The sequence below is a fragment of the Saccopteryx bilineata genome, chromosome 5, assembly GCF_036850765.1.
Source record: "Saccopteryx bilineata isolate mSacBil1 chromosome 5, mSacBil1_pri_phased_curated, whole genome shotgun sequence".
NCBI lineage: Eukaryota > Metazoa > Chordata > Mammalia > Chiroptera > Emballonuridae > Saccopteryx > Saccopteryx bilineata.
In genome coordinates this window covers 172,425,022-172,437,458 of record NC_089494.1, presented here as the reverse complement: position 1 = coordinate 172,437,458, position 12,437 = coordinate 172,425,022, and the positions used below count along the sequence as shown (strand labels likewise).

The following is a 12,437-nucleotide window of genomic DNA, read 5'->3' as shown; positions in this document are numbered from 1 at the left end:
CCGGGCGCTGGGGATGGCTCCTTGGCCTCTGCCCCAGACGCTAGAGTGGCTCTGGTCCCAGCAGAGCGATGCCCCGGAGGGGCAGAGCATCGCCCCTGGTGGGCATGCCGGGTGGATCCCGGTCGGGCGCATGCGGGAGTCTGTCTGACTGTCTCTCCCAGTTTCCAGCTTCAGAAAAAAAAAAATATATATATATATCTTGTGTATTTGGATAATTAACAGAACTTATGAAGATTCAATAAAAAGGAAATTGCCCAACATGCCACCAAGTCATATGCTTTACAATAATTGAAGCACTAACCAAACCATCCTATGTTTATAACTTAAAAATGTTTCAGTAGCCATCATCTAATATGTGTTTTGGCTAAAACTATGGATTGAAAAAGGCTGAGGTGGAAAACTCAAAGACTGTAAACTTGGCCCCTAGGTTTAATTCTAGGACAGTTGCTTCCCAGCCACCAACCTGGGCAAGCTGCTTTACCTGTCGTAGTCATTTTGTCCCCTCGATAGAATGAGAGGGAAGAAACCAACCCGCAATGTCATGTTAAAGATCAGAGATAATGTAAAGGAAAAACCTAGCTATTGCCTAACTCATTAATATTTATATATAATAACATCTAGTCAGGAAATAAATTGACAGGATTTTAAAAGTGTGTTTCAATTTATTGTAAGGAATTTGAGAATTTTTAAATTGTAAGAATTTAGGGATTTTTAAATGAAACATTTTTAAATTTAATACAAGACACAAATATTTGTCCTGTTGCACAAGCTTTTGAATACCAGCTGATAACGATGTCAAGTGCTTAAGCTATGTTTCCAAAGGCCCACTCTGCATACCTTCCCCACATTTGGTATAATAATAAGATATATGAGTTATTTTACTGTATCTCTGCAGAAACATCCAGGAAAGAGAGTAATAAATTACTAGTGTGTAAATATTTTTTTTCTAATAAAACACAATTCATTGAATAAGGCAAACCCTGGCCCTTCTGCTTAGGACCATGTGATTAAGAGTGACCATTTTTGCCTTACTGGTGGTGGCGCAGTGGACAGAATGTCACACTGAGGATCCAGGTTCGAAACTCCGAGGTTGTCAGCTTGAACGCAGGGTCACCAGCTTGAGCCACAGGATTATCAACGTGATCCTGGGACTGCTGGCTTGAAGCCCAAAGCCACTGGCTTGAAGCCCAAGGTCAGTGGCTTAAGCAAGGAGTCACTGTCTGGGCTTAAGCCCCCCACCAGGGCACATTTAAGAAGCAAACAATGAATAACAAAAGTGATGCAACTATAAGTTGATGCTTATCTCTCTCCCTTTCTGCTTTTCTTCTCTCAAGAAATAAAAAAGGTTTGGTTTTTTTTAATCATTTTATTACAGTTATAAATAGCTATAGCAGTTATCAGTGGTCATATGTCTGGTACAGTGCTGTACTACCAACAAAGTCACTAGATTTCAGCAGTAACTACTCTACTGAGCTGACTTTTGAATGACCTGCCTGCCTGAGGGACCACCAGAGGCTGGGCAAGTCTAAAAAGGGTGCTGAGATTAAATGTCAAAGAGAGTTGAGCTAAAAAGAAAAAAAAAAATTTAAAGGCTGTTTTGTCACATAGCAGCCTTCCCAAGAGAAGTAATGAGAAATCTTCTGCTGGACCTATTTAAAATAAAAGTTCCCAAACAAAAACATTCACAAATATATGGAAATTAACCATCACACTCAACCAGTGGGTCAAAGAAGAAATCCCAAAGGAAATTTGGAAATACTGTGAGGCAGATAATGATGAGAACAGCACAGGAAAACATGCAGGGTGCAGTAAAAGCAGGGCTGGGAGGGGAATTTGTGACTATAAATGCCTACATTAAGAAAGAAGAAAGTTCTCAAATTAATAACCTAACTAGATGTTAAGGAACTAAAAAGAAGAAGGGCAAATGAAACTCAAAGCTAGAAGATTGCAAAAAATAAAGGTTAGAGTGGAGATAAATTAAAAAACCAGAAATCAATGAAACAAAGCTGGTTCTTTGCAAAGAGCAACAGAATTAACAAAGCTTTAGCTACATTGAAAAAAAAGAAAAGGTTCAAGTTGCTAAAAGCAGTATGAAAGTGGGAACATTACTACTGACTTTACAGAAATAAAAAAAGCAGTACTATGAGTAATTGTATGGTAGCACATTGGACAGCTTTTATGAAATGGACAAATTCCTAGAAACATAAAACCAAACAGTACTGAATCATGAAGAAATATAAAATCTAAATAGACCTATAACAAGTAGAATTGAATTAATAATTAAAAACCTCCCAACACACAAAAAAACATCGTGGTCTAAATGGCTGCACTGGTGAATTCTACCAAATATTTAAAGAATCAATGTCAGTCTTTCTCAAGTTCTTCCAGAAAACTGAAGAGAAGGGAATATGTCCTAACTCATTCTATGAGGCCAGAATTACTCTGACACCAAAGCCAAACACAGCCATTAAAAGAAAATTTAAGACCAATATCCCTTATGAATACTGACACAGAAATCTACAAAACACAGTATTATTCAGCCATAAAAGGGAGTGAATGTCTGAAATATGGTACAACATAAACGAACCCTGAAAACATTATACTAAGCCAAACAGGACAAATATTGTATGATTCCACTTACATATAACATTGTGAATGTACTTAATGCCACTGAATAGTACATTTATGTAAATATCACAATAAGTAAAAAAAAAACCCTATATTGATTGCAGCACTATTTGTAATAGGAACTAGAAGTAACTTTGATGTTATTAACAGAGGATTTACTAATAAATTATGATATACCTAGATGGATTTCCTGATCATCCTGGTTTCACCTCTGCTTCTCTTACAAAGCAGCCAAAGTGGTTTTATTAAAACACAAGCTACAGTGGTAGAGCGTCAGCCTGGCGTGCAGGAGTCCCGGGTTCGATTCCCAGCCAGGGTACACAGGAGAGGCGCCCATCTGCTTCTCCACTCCCCCCTCCTTCCTCTCTGTCTCTTCTTCCCCTTCCACAGCCAAGGCTCCACTGGAGCAAAGTTGGCCCGGGTGCTGAGGATGGCGTTAGAATGGCTCTGGTCACAACAGAGCAACGCCCCAGATGGGCAGAGCATCACCCCCTGGTGGGCGTGCTGGGTGGATCCCGGTGGGGCGCATGCGGGAGTCTGTCTAACTGCCTCCCCATTTCCAACTTCAGAAAAATACAAGAAAAAAAAATTAAAACATAAGCTAGATGAGATGTCGGTATTCCTTATCAAAAAGGAATGAGCCACCCACCTGTGGCTCACTAACTCAGTGAAAGCCAGAGCCTCTCCAGTGCCCTACAACAGTGGTCTCCAACCCCCGGGCCGCGGACTGGTACCGGTCTGTGGGCCATTTGGTACAGGTCCGCAGAGAAAGAATAAATAACTTACATTATTTCCATTTTATTTATATTTAAGTCTGAACGATGTTTTATTTTTAAAAAATGACCAGATTCCCTCTGTTACATCCGTCCAAGACTCACTCTTGACTTGTCTCGGTCACGTGATACATTTATCCGTCCCACCCCAAAAAGGCCGGTCCGTGAAAATATTTTCTGACATTAAACTGGTCTGTGGCCCAAAAAAGGTTGGGGACCACTGCCCTACAAGGCTACCTCTTCCCGCCCCGCCCTGGCCTTCTTCACTCTAGCTTTGTTCCCGGAAAGCTGTCAGCATAACAGCCTCAGTACCTGCGCACCTGCTCTGTCCTCAGTCTGTACTGCTCTTGCCCCAGTATCTGCAAGCTTTCCATCAGGTGGTCAGCTCTCTATTCAGGACAAGCCTTCCCTGAACACCTCATATAAGAAAGCACTCCCCCATCCCCACCCCCACACAAACACAGAGAGCAATCTGTACCATCCTCTTCATGTGCCTTATTTCCTCCCTAGTACTTACCACTAACTGACACATATGTCTGTCTGTCTATTATCTGTCTTCTCCCACTAGAGAATAAGCTCCTTGACAAGCAAGTATTTTTTTTAATTTATTGATTTCAGAGAGAGAGAGAGAGAGAGAGAGAGAGGGAAACAGGGACACAGAGCTGTTCCTGTATGTGCCCTGATGAGGGATTAAACCTGCAACCTCTGTTTCGGGATGATGCTCTAGCTGAGCTGTCCAGCCACAGCATGGTGCTTTGTTTTGTTCACGTAGTATTCTCACTGCCGAAAACAATACATGACAGTGCTCAGTACATACTTTTTTGAATTAATCATTTAATAAAATACCAGATGGCTGTTTAAACAGGATGAAGGAGGCACATCAATACTCAGTGACATTTACAAGATTGTCAAAAAACACCCCTAAGTGGGGTAGGTTAGTGAACCGAAAGCATAGTATGATGCCATTGGAGGGGGTGGGGCGTCTATATTAGCATATAAGAAATCTGAGAAGATATATATCAAATATTTTAACAGAAGTTCTCTCTGAGAGGTAGAAAAGCAAAGTGCATGCACGTTTGTATGAGTATGTATGTCTGTGTGTACTGTGCTTTATGTAGTAATAGTCTTAGTACCAAAATATTGTCTTAGTTTATTCTGCTGAAATAATAAAAAATGTATATATTCCAATATTGTTTATAATAGCAAAAAAAAGAATAAGAAAATAGTCTATGTGTCAATAACAGGATATTGGCCAGCTAAATTTTGAAATATTCCTTAAAAATAGACTAGATTTTTTAAAACCCAGAGTTCACAAATATTGCCCTGCATGCTAGTTCTAGCTGCTATGTTCTTTTCATATATAAAATTTTGTTGAAACATAGCCACAGCCATTTACTTACATACTGTCTATGGCTACGTTCCCACTCTCCCAGCACAGCTGTATAGTTGTGATGGAGACCATATGGCCTACAAGAACTGAAATATTTACTATTTGGCTCTTTACAAGAAAATGTTGCTGAACACCTGGACTAGAATATTGTAATTAAAAATGATTTGTGGGCCCTGGCCGGTTGGCTCAGTGGTAGAGCATCGGCCTGGCGTGCGGAGGTCCCGGGTTCGATTCCCAGCCAGGGCACACAGGAGAAGTGCCCATCTGCTTCTCCACCCCTCCCCCTCTCCTTCCTCTCTGTCTCTCTCTTCCCCGCCCGCAGCTGAGGCTCCATTGGAGCAAAGATGGCCCAGGCGCTGGGGATGGCTTCTTGGCCTCTGCCCCAGGCACTGGAGTGGCTCTGGTCGCAACAGAGCGACGCCCCGGAGGGGCAGAGCATCGCCCCCTGGTGGGCGTGCCGGGTGGATCCCGGTCGGGCGCATGTCTCTCCCCATTTCCAGCTTCAGAAAAATACAAAAAATAATAATAATAAAAATAAATAAAAATTAAAAAATAAATAAATAAAAATGATTTGTGGAGGAACCCGGCCAGGTAGCTCAGTTGGTTAGAGCATTGTCCCAATAAGCCAAGTTTGTGGGTTCAATCTCTGGTCAGGGCATACACAACAATCAACCACTAAATGCATAAATAAGTTGAACAACAAATCAGTATTTCTCTCTTCCTCCCTCTCTCTCTAAAATCAATAAAAAATAATATGATTTGTGGAGAACATGGAAAATGTTAAATTATATATATTTATTCACATATTTATTAAACAGGTGAATATTATAAATAGAAAGATTTATAAAACTTAAAAGTATCATCAATATATATTTTAAAAAGAATAGAAGGATACATATAGAAATGTTACAAATTACCTCTGAGTGGAAAAATAATAAGATGATTATTCCCTCCTTTAAAATTTTCTGCATTTTCAAATTTTTTACAAACACTATGTATTACTATTTTTAAAATGAAAGTGAAAAATTGACTATTCAATTTCTGGTTTTGAGCCTGTTCTTGCCTAAAAGAAAGAGTAGGTAATCTTTCAATGTCCTTCATAAAATGTGATTCCTCATGAGACTTAGAAATGAGGCTTCATTATTAGGCAAAGGGGCAAGCATCCTTACCTGGCCCGGGAAGTAATAACTTATATTAGTTTTGTTGAGGCAACTGGCTTATGCTTTACTTTGTAAATGTACTTTTCTTTTTCATGTTATCCTGACTAACAATGTTTTTAATCATGGGCCAAGTTCAAAGTCCTCACAATCTACTTTAGAGGGTGAGTATTAAGGATCGAAGGAATCTCACAGTCTTTGTGTTACAGCTTCCTCATTTTACCACCTGAAGAAAACAAGAGGTGGCCCTGGCTGGTTGGCTCATTGACAGAGCTCGGTTGGCATGTGGTTGTTCCAGGTTAGATTCCTGGTCAGGGCACACAGCAGAAGTGACCATTTGCTTCTCCACCCTTCCCATTCCCCTTTCCCTCTCTCTCTCTCCCTCTCCCACAGCCATGGCTCAACTGGTTCAAGCACATTGCCCCAGGCACTGAGGATGGCTCTCTGGAGCCTTCGTTTCAGGTGCTAAAAATAGATTGGTTGCTAGCATGGCCCCATATGGGCAGAGCTATCCCCCCAGACAGGGTTGCCAGTGGATCCCAGCCAGCGTGCATGCGGGAGTCTGTCTCTATATCTTCCCTCCTCTCACTTGAAAAAGAAGATTAAAAAAAAAAAAGGAAAAACCAAGAGTAGTCAGAAAGGTTTACTGCTTGCTCAAGGCAACTCGTGTGGAGTTGGACAGAGCTCCTGTGTGGTTTCCACGTAGCCTTCTACAGAACAAATAGAAGTCAGTGAGACAGAAGAGAGAAGCAAGGATTTCAGCAAGGCTTCAGCTTACATAAAAATAAAATATTAGGAATCAATAGCAATTATGGGCAGGCTAACTGAAGTAAGAGTAAGTTTATTTTTTAAGAGTAATGTTACTCTATTTTCTCTTCTATTCCTCTTTATTTACATACTAAACTACTAGTCACTATTGTTATATTAATAATATATCATGTAACTGTTACTGAGGGCATCCATTTCACCATAGGATAACCAAGTCTTCTTACTTCACCATCTCTTTTTCTTCCAAAATATTGGATTTTATTTTATTTTTTAATCTGTTCTACTGAGATATAATTTACCTAGGTCAAACACACAGTTCACTTTTGACAAGTGCATATACCCAAGTAACCAACACTCTGACCAACATATAGAATATTTCCACCACCTCAGAGAAATGTCTATATCTCTTCCCAGTCAACCTCACCCTCTGTTCTGATTTCATCTTAGGCTAGTTGTCCCTTTCTAGAACTTACAACTGCAGTTATTCAGTATGTACCCTTTTGTGTCTGGCTTCTTCACTCAGCATAATGATTTTGAAATTACCGTGCTGGCCTGCCCTGTGATGGTGCAGTGGGTAGAGTATTGATCTGGAACGCTGAGGTCACTCACTGGTTTCAGGTCTGGGCTTGCCCGGTCAAGGTACATATGATCAATAAACAACTAAAATGAAGCAACTACGAGTCGATGCTTTTCACCTTCTCTCCCTCTCTCTCTCTAAAAATCAATAGATAAAATCTTTTAAAAAATTTATCATGCTGTGTGTGTGGGGGTGGTATTACAACATGTTCCTTTTTATTTTCCTGAGGAATAGTCTATCTTACAGTCATACCACAGCTTCGGCCCGTCCCTCCTCTTTTGTTGAAGGACGCCTGGACTGTTTCCAGCTCGGGCAGTAAACAAAAAGTTGGTTCCAATCCTGGCACCATTTTGTACAAATAAAAAGAAGTTTTGGGAACTGTGTTTTGTTACTTTTGAGAGTCTGCCTTCCACTAATACTTACATTTTTCAGGGGCCTCCCTCCCTTGATCTTTCCAGGAACATCACGGCAAACGCATGCAACTGGAGGAATGAGCTGGGTAGCACGGAAGATGCGCAAGTTTATATATTCATCACACAACATAAGGCTAAATACAGAAACAAGTTCACAGCCCGGCCAGTCGCACAATCTAGTTTTGGAAAGGACGAGTAAAACTGCAAGGGGGGAAACAAGAGGGAGGAAGGTCAGCAATAGTGTCAACCTGTAGAATTTAAGACATTATTAGGGCCCCAATGAGATTATAATTACAGCTTGTATTATTGACCCTTAACTAAATGCTAGACATGGTGCTAATTATTTCATCTAATCTTTATGCTTGATATAGGTACAGCTGTTATCCCAATTTCAGGTAGAGCACTTGGACACTAGGAGAGTACATAAAGAAGTACATAAATAGTATATATAGAAGACACTCAATGGAGTAATATGAAGCAAATCGTAGGGACCTGAAGTGAAGGGGTTAATTTTTAAATGCTAAGTGGTGCAACTAAATAGCATAGATGGCATTTTTACTTTCGCTTTCATTAGCATTTTGCAAATTGTTCTTAAGCTGTAAGCCTTCTCTGTTCATGCTCACTGACTCTTAAGTGTAGTGTGTCACATTTACCTCCCAGGGAATTACAAACCAGCTGAACAATGGTAATTATACAAACGGGAGTAATTTAACACCACTCTTGATACCAAATAATAAGTACTTTGATATTTTGAATATACTGTTACCAACAATTCTGTCCAAAATCCATTGAGCAAGAAAGAAATTCAGTGGGAAAGTGAGTGGCTTAAAAATTATCTTTGGGCCCTGGCTGGTTGGCTCAGCAGTAGAGCGTCAGCCGGCCTGTGGAATTCCTGGATTCAATTCCGGGCCAGGGCACACAGGAGAAGCGCCTGTCTGCTTTTCTACCCTTCCCTCTCCTTCCTCTCTCTCTCTCTCTACCCCTCCCTCAGCCAAGGCTCCATTGGAGCAAAGTTGGCCTGGATGCTGAGGATGGCTCCATGGCCTCTGACTCAGGCGCTAGAATGGCTCCGATTGCAGTGGAGCAATGCCCCAGATGGGCCAAGCATCACCCCCCTAGTGGGCATGCCGGGTGGACCCCCCCTTTGAGGATTCAACAAAAAATGATTTTTTTTTCTTAATGCTCTCCTTCCTTGTCTTCCTTCCCCTGTCTACCCACCCCAAAGATTGTTTATTTCTCTTTCCTTTACTGCTGGTCATTATACTATTCCCCTAAAATAGGGAGGATGGAGTAGAAAGTATTCCTTTTTCTGGCAATAAAGCACTGAATACAATTTGAGAACTTCATCCTTAAGACTCACTGGATGAGCTATGTGGCTTCATGTTTAAAATAATTTAATCTATGGTATTACGAACAATATAGCTTCCTATATCAGTTTGCTAGGGCTGCCATGACAAAGTACTATAGGTTTGGTGGCTTAAACAGTAAATATTTACTTCCCTACTGTTCTGTAGGCTGGAAGTCCCAGATCAAGGTGCTGGCAGGGGTGGGCTCTCTGTGACCTCTTTGCTTGGCTTGCAGATGGCTGCCTTCTCACTGCATCTTCACATGGCCGTCCTCTGTGCACAATCTGTGTCCTAACCTCCTCTTTTTAGAAGGCCACCAGTTGTATTAAATTAAGGTCCAATCATACAACCTCATTTTTCCTTAGTTACTTCTCTAAAGACCTTGTCTTCAAATACAGTTGCATTCTAAAGTACTGGGGGTTAGGACTTCTACATACGAATTTTCAGAGGGACACGATTCAGCCAATATAACTCCTATCTGTATCACAGACCTAACAAAATAAGAAAATATTTAGGAAAATGCTATGAATGCAATGGTATCTTGCACAAGAGGGGGTGTGTCTGTTACAGTTGTTCAACTAGTCACATCTTGAGCTACTTTAAAATCATTTGTAAATTTAAGTTGCTTGTAAGGAAAGATGTTAATGACTGCAGAGAGCAAGGCCATGAAGAGACTCAGATGACATGCTTATGTCCATATCTGCAAATAAGTACAGTAGCTTAAATGTTAAAAATTATATAAATTAAAAAAAAATGAGAAAGTAATTAAAATTCATGGTTAATTATAGAGCGTTTATTTTTTGTTTGTTAAGCTTAAAACAGCTTATGAAGAACATGGCAAAAATAACGCAAGAACAGAGTAGACTTGAAAGTTAGCCTACCCGCCTGGCATCACTTGTTTATAGAACACCTATAATGGATCACTCAGAACGAATAAAGAGGGCTCATTATATTTTGGTCACACTTTTGTAAGTACTGCATGGTGTTCGAACTTTTAGAGTGTGCAGAAGAATTTAAAAAATCAGAAATTGGGAAACAGGTTTATTTGTTATGATCAATTAAGATGATTATTCATATGAAACTGACTTTTCAGTAGATTTAAAAACAAAAAGGTCCAACATAGACAACTCTATGCGTCAGCTTAACAAAAGAGAAACTGGAGGATTCAGTCTGTAGAAGAGGGAAAAGGGAAGTACCTCAAAGTCATTATGAAAAAAGATTTTAAGATGGACTTTTGTCTTGAAATAATTGTACAATTCCTACATAGTATCTCCACCTCAGCATTTCAAGCTTGGTCTCATATCAATAATAATATTGTCACCCCTCCTCACCCTATTTATTACTTTTCTTTTTATATTATTAACTACTTAAATCCTCTAAGCAAGTTCCTGACATATAAGGTGACCAATCGTCCTTCTTTAGGGAGGGCAGTCCTTCTTTTGTAAGTTTTGTCCTCCCTCGAAAAGTGGATGTACCTCAGAATCCTGGCCTTTGCCTACCAGGAACTAATAGTTTCGCCATTCTCAAGTTCTGAAATAGAAATGTTTGCAGATTTGGCCAGATGTACCCTGGGAAACAATCACTCCAGTTGCAACCACATCTCTAAATTATGCTGCCATAAATATCTTCTGGTATAAAGATTCCTTTCACATGTAAAAGTATTTCTAAGCATCAACATCTCAGGTCTGTCTTATAGGTGAACGAGTAGAGGCTTAGAGAGTAGAGTATCTTGCCAAAAGTTACAGTGGCAAAGTTGGAATTGTAGCCAATTTAGTAGGAGTTCAAGGTTTTGTGTTTAAGCACCATGTTTCAAGACGTCTAAATGAGGGGCCCCTCTATGGTGGCCCCAGACTACAGTATCTTGCTTTTTGTTTCTCTCCTTCACTCTACTTTTACTCCTTTCCCCAGATTACCTTGCTCTCTCTCATCCTAGCTTCTGGTAATCTGTTTTCCAATTTCACAATGGAGGTTCCCAGTCTCCCTGTTTCTCCTCTTTCACTCACCTCTCCTTTTATCTTGGTCAGGTTCCAAAGAAGCAGACCCTGAGACAAAGACATATGTGTAAGTGTTCTTTTTGATATTGGAAGACTAATCTGTAAATGTCCGTATTCAATCGATGCAGAGTCGATCTATTGCATGTGATGTGACATATTTGAATCTAAATGAGTACTTTTTTCTTACAATTATTAAAAATTAGCCCGACCAGGCGGTGGCACAGTGGATAGAGCGTCAGACTGGGATGCAGAAGACCCAGGTTCGAGACCCCGAGGTAGCTAGCTTGAAAGTGGGCTCATCTGGTTTGAGCAAAAATTCACCAGCTTGGACCCAAGGTCGCTGGCTCAAGCAAGGGGTTACTCGGTCTGCTGAAGGCCCATGGTCAAGGCACATATGAGAAAGCAATCAATGAACAACTAAGGTGTCGCAATGTGCAACAAAAAACTAATGATTGATGCTTCTCTTTCTCCGTTCCTGTCTGTCTGTCCCTGTCTATCCCTCACTCTGAATCTCTCTCTGTCTCTGTAAAAAAATAAAATAAGTTAATTGGCATATAAGCATAATTACGATATAAAATATTACAAATATTTTTATTATGCATTTATCATATAGTGTATTATTGTTGCAATGAATAAAGTGTTTCTTTTATTTACGATTTTGTTTTCTTCTATTTATTTTTGTCCGCCTTTCCATTGTAAAATAGTTGGTCACCTTATGAAACAGGCTTTCCTCTTTCCCCAGGCCATTGGCTGAAACGGACTCGGAACGGTCACTCTCCGCATAGGTTTCCCCGACCCTGGCAAGTTCTAGGAACTTGACTCCGCCACCACCATCCCCTGCCCCTCCCTCCCAGAGCGCTGGCCACCTACACCCACAAACTGAGCGCACTGCGTTTCCGTCATCCTCCCCTCTCTGAGAGGAGAAAGGGGTCCTTTATTCCTCCGAATCCCGATTTGGATAACGGAGTAGCCCTGACATTTTCCTGCCAGGGAGTGGGGCGGGGACCCCACTCGCCCAGCTCCGGGTGAAGCTGCTGGGGTGGAGGCTGAGTGAACAGGGGCCTGTTGATGTGGCACGATTTATATCCTCCACGGACAAACGAGTGACTTAGGAAGCCTGGCAACCAATTAGACCGCAAGCACGCGTCGCCAGCATCTTTGTTTTAGGACCGGGCACAGCCAAGCTGAACCCAGAGGAGGGGCACTAGGAAAGGAGGCGGCAAAGTTGCAGGCGGCGCCCCCCACCTCGACCTCAGCCCCCACCTGCGGCGTCGAGAGCGTGTCCCGGTTTCCGCGGGCGTCGCTGTCTAGAGGAGGTGGGAAGAAAGGGGGAGCCCAGCCAATCCGGGGCGCCCTCCGCCGCTCCTCCCTCCCCAGGCTGCAGCTAAGGT

The 12,437-nt window shown here is 41.3% G+C and overlaps 1 long non-coding RNA gene across 1 annotated transcript; it reads right to left on the bottom strand.

The window, feature by feature from the left end:
- Nucleotides 1–4,039: 4,039 nt before the first annotated feature.
- LOC136306385 (uncharacterized) lies at nucleotides 4,040–11,097 on the bottom strand. Its single transcript, XR_010725644.1, has 3 exons — nucleotides 11,056–11,097; nucleotides 7,717–7,907; nucleotides 4,040–4,181 (listed from the first exon to the last, which is right to left on the bottom strand). It is a non-coding gene; the product is annotated as an uncharacterized lncRNA (long non-coding RNA).
- Nucleotides 11,098–12,437: the final 1,340 nt, after the last annotated feature.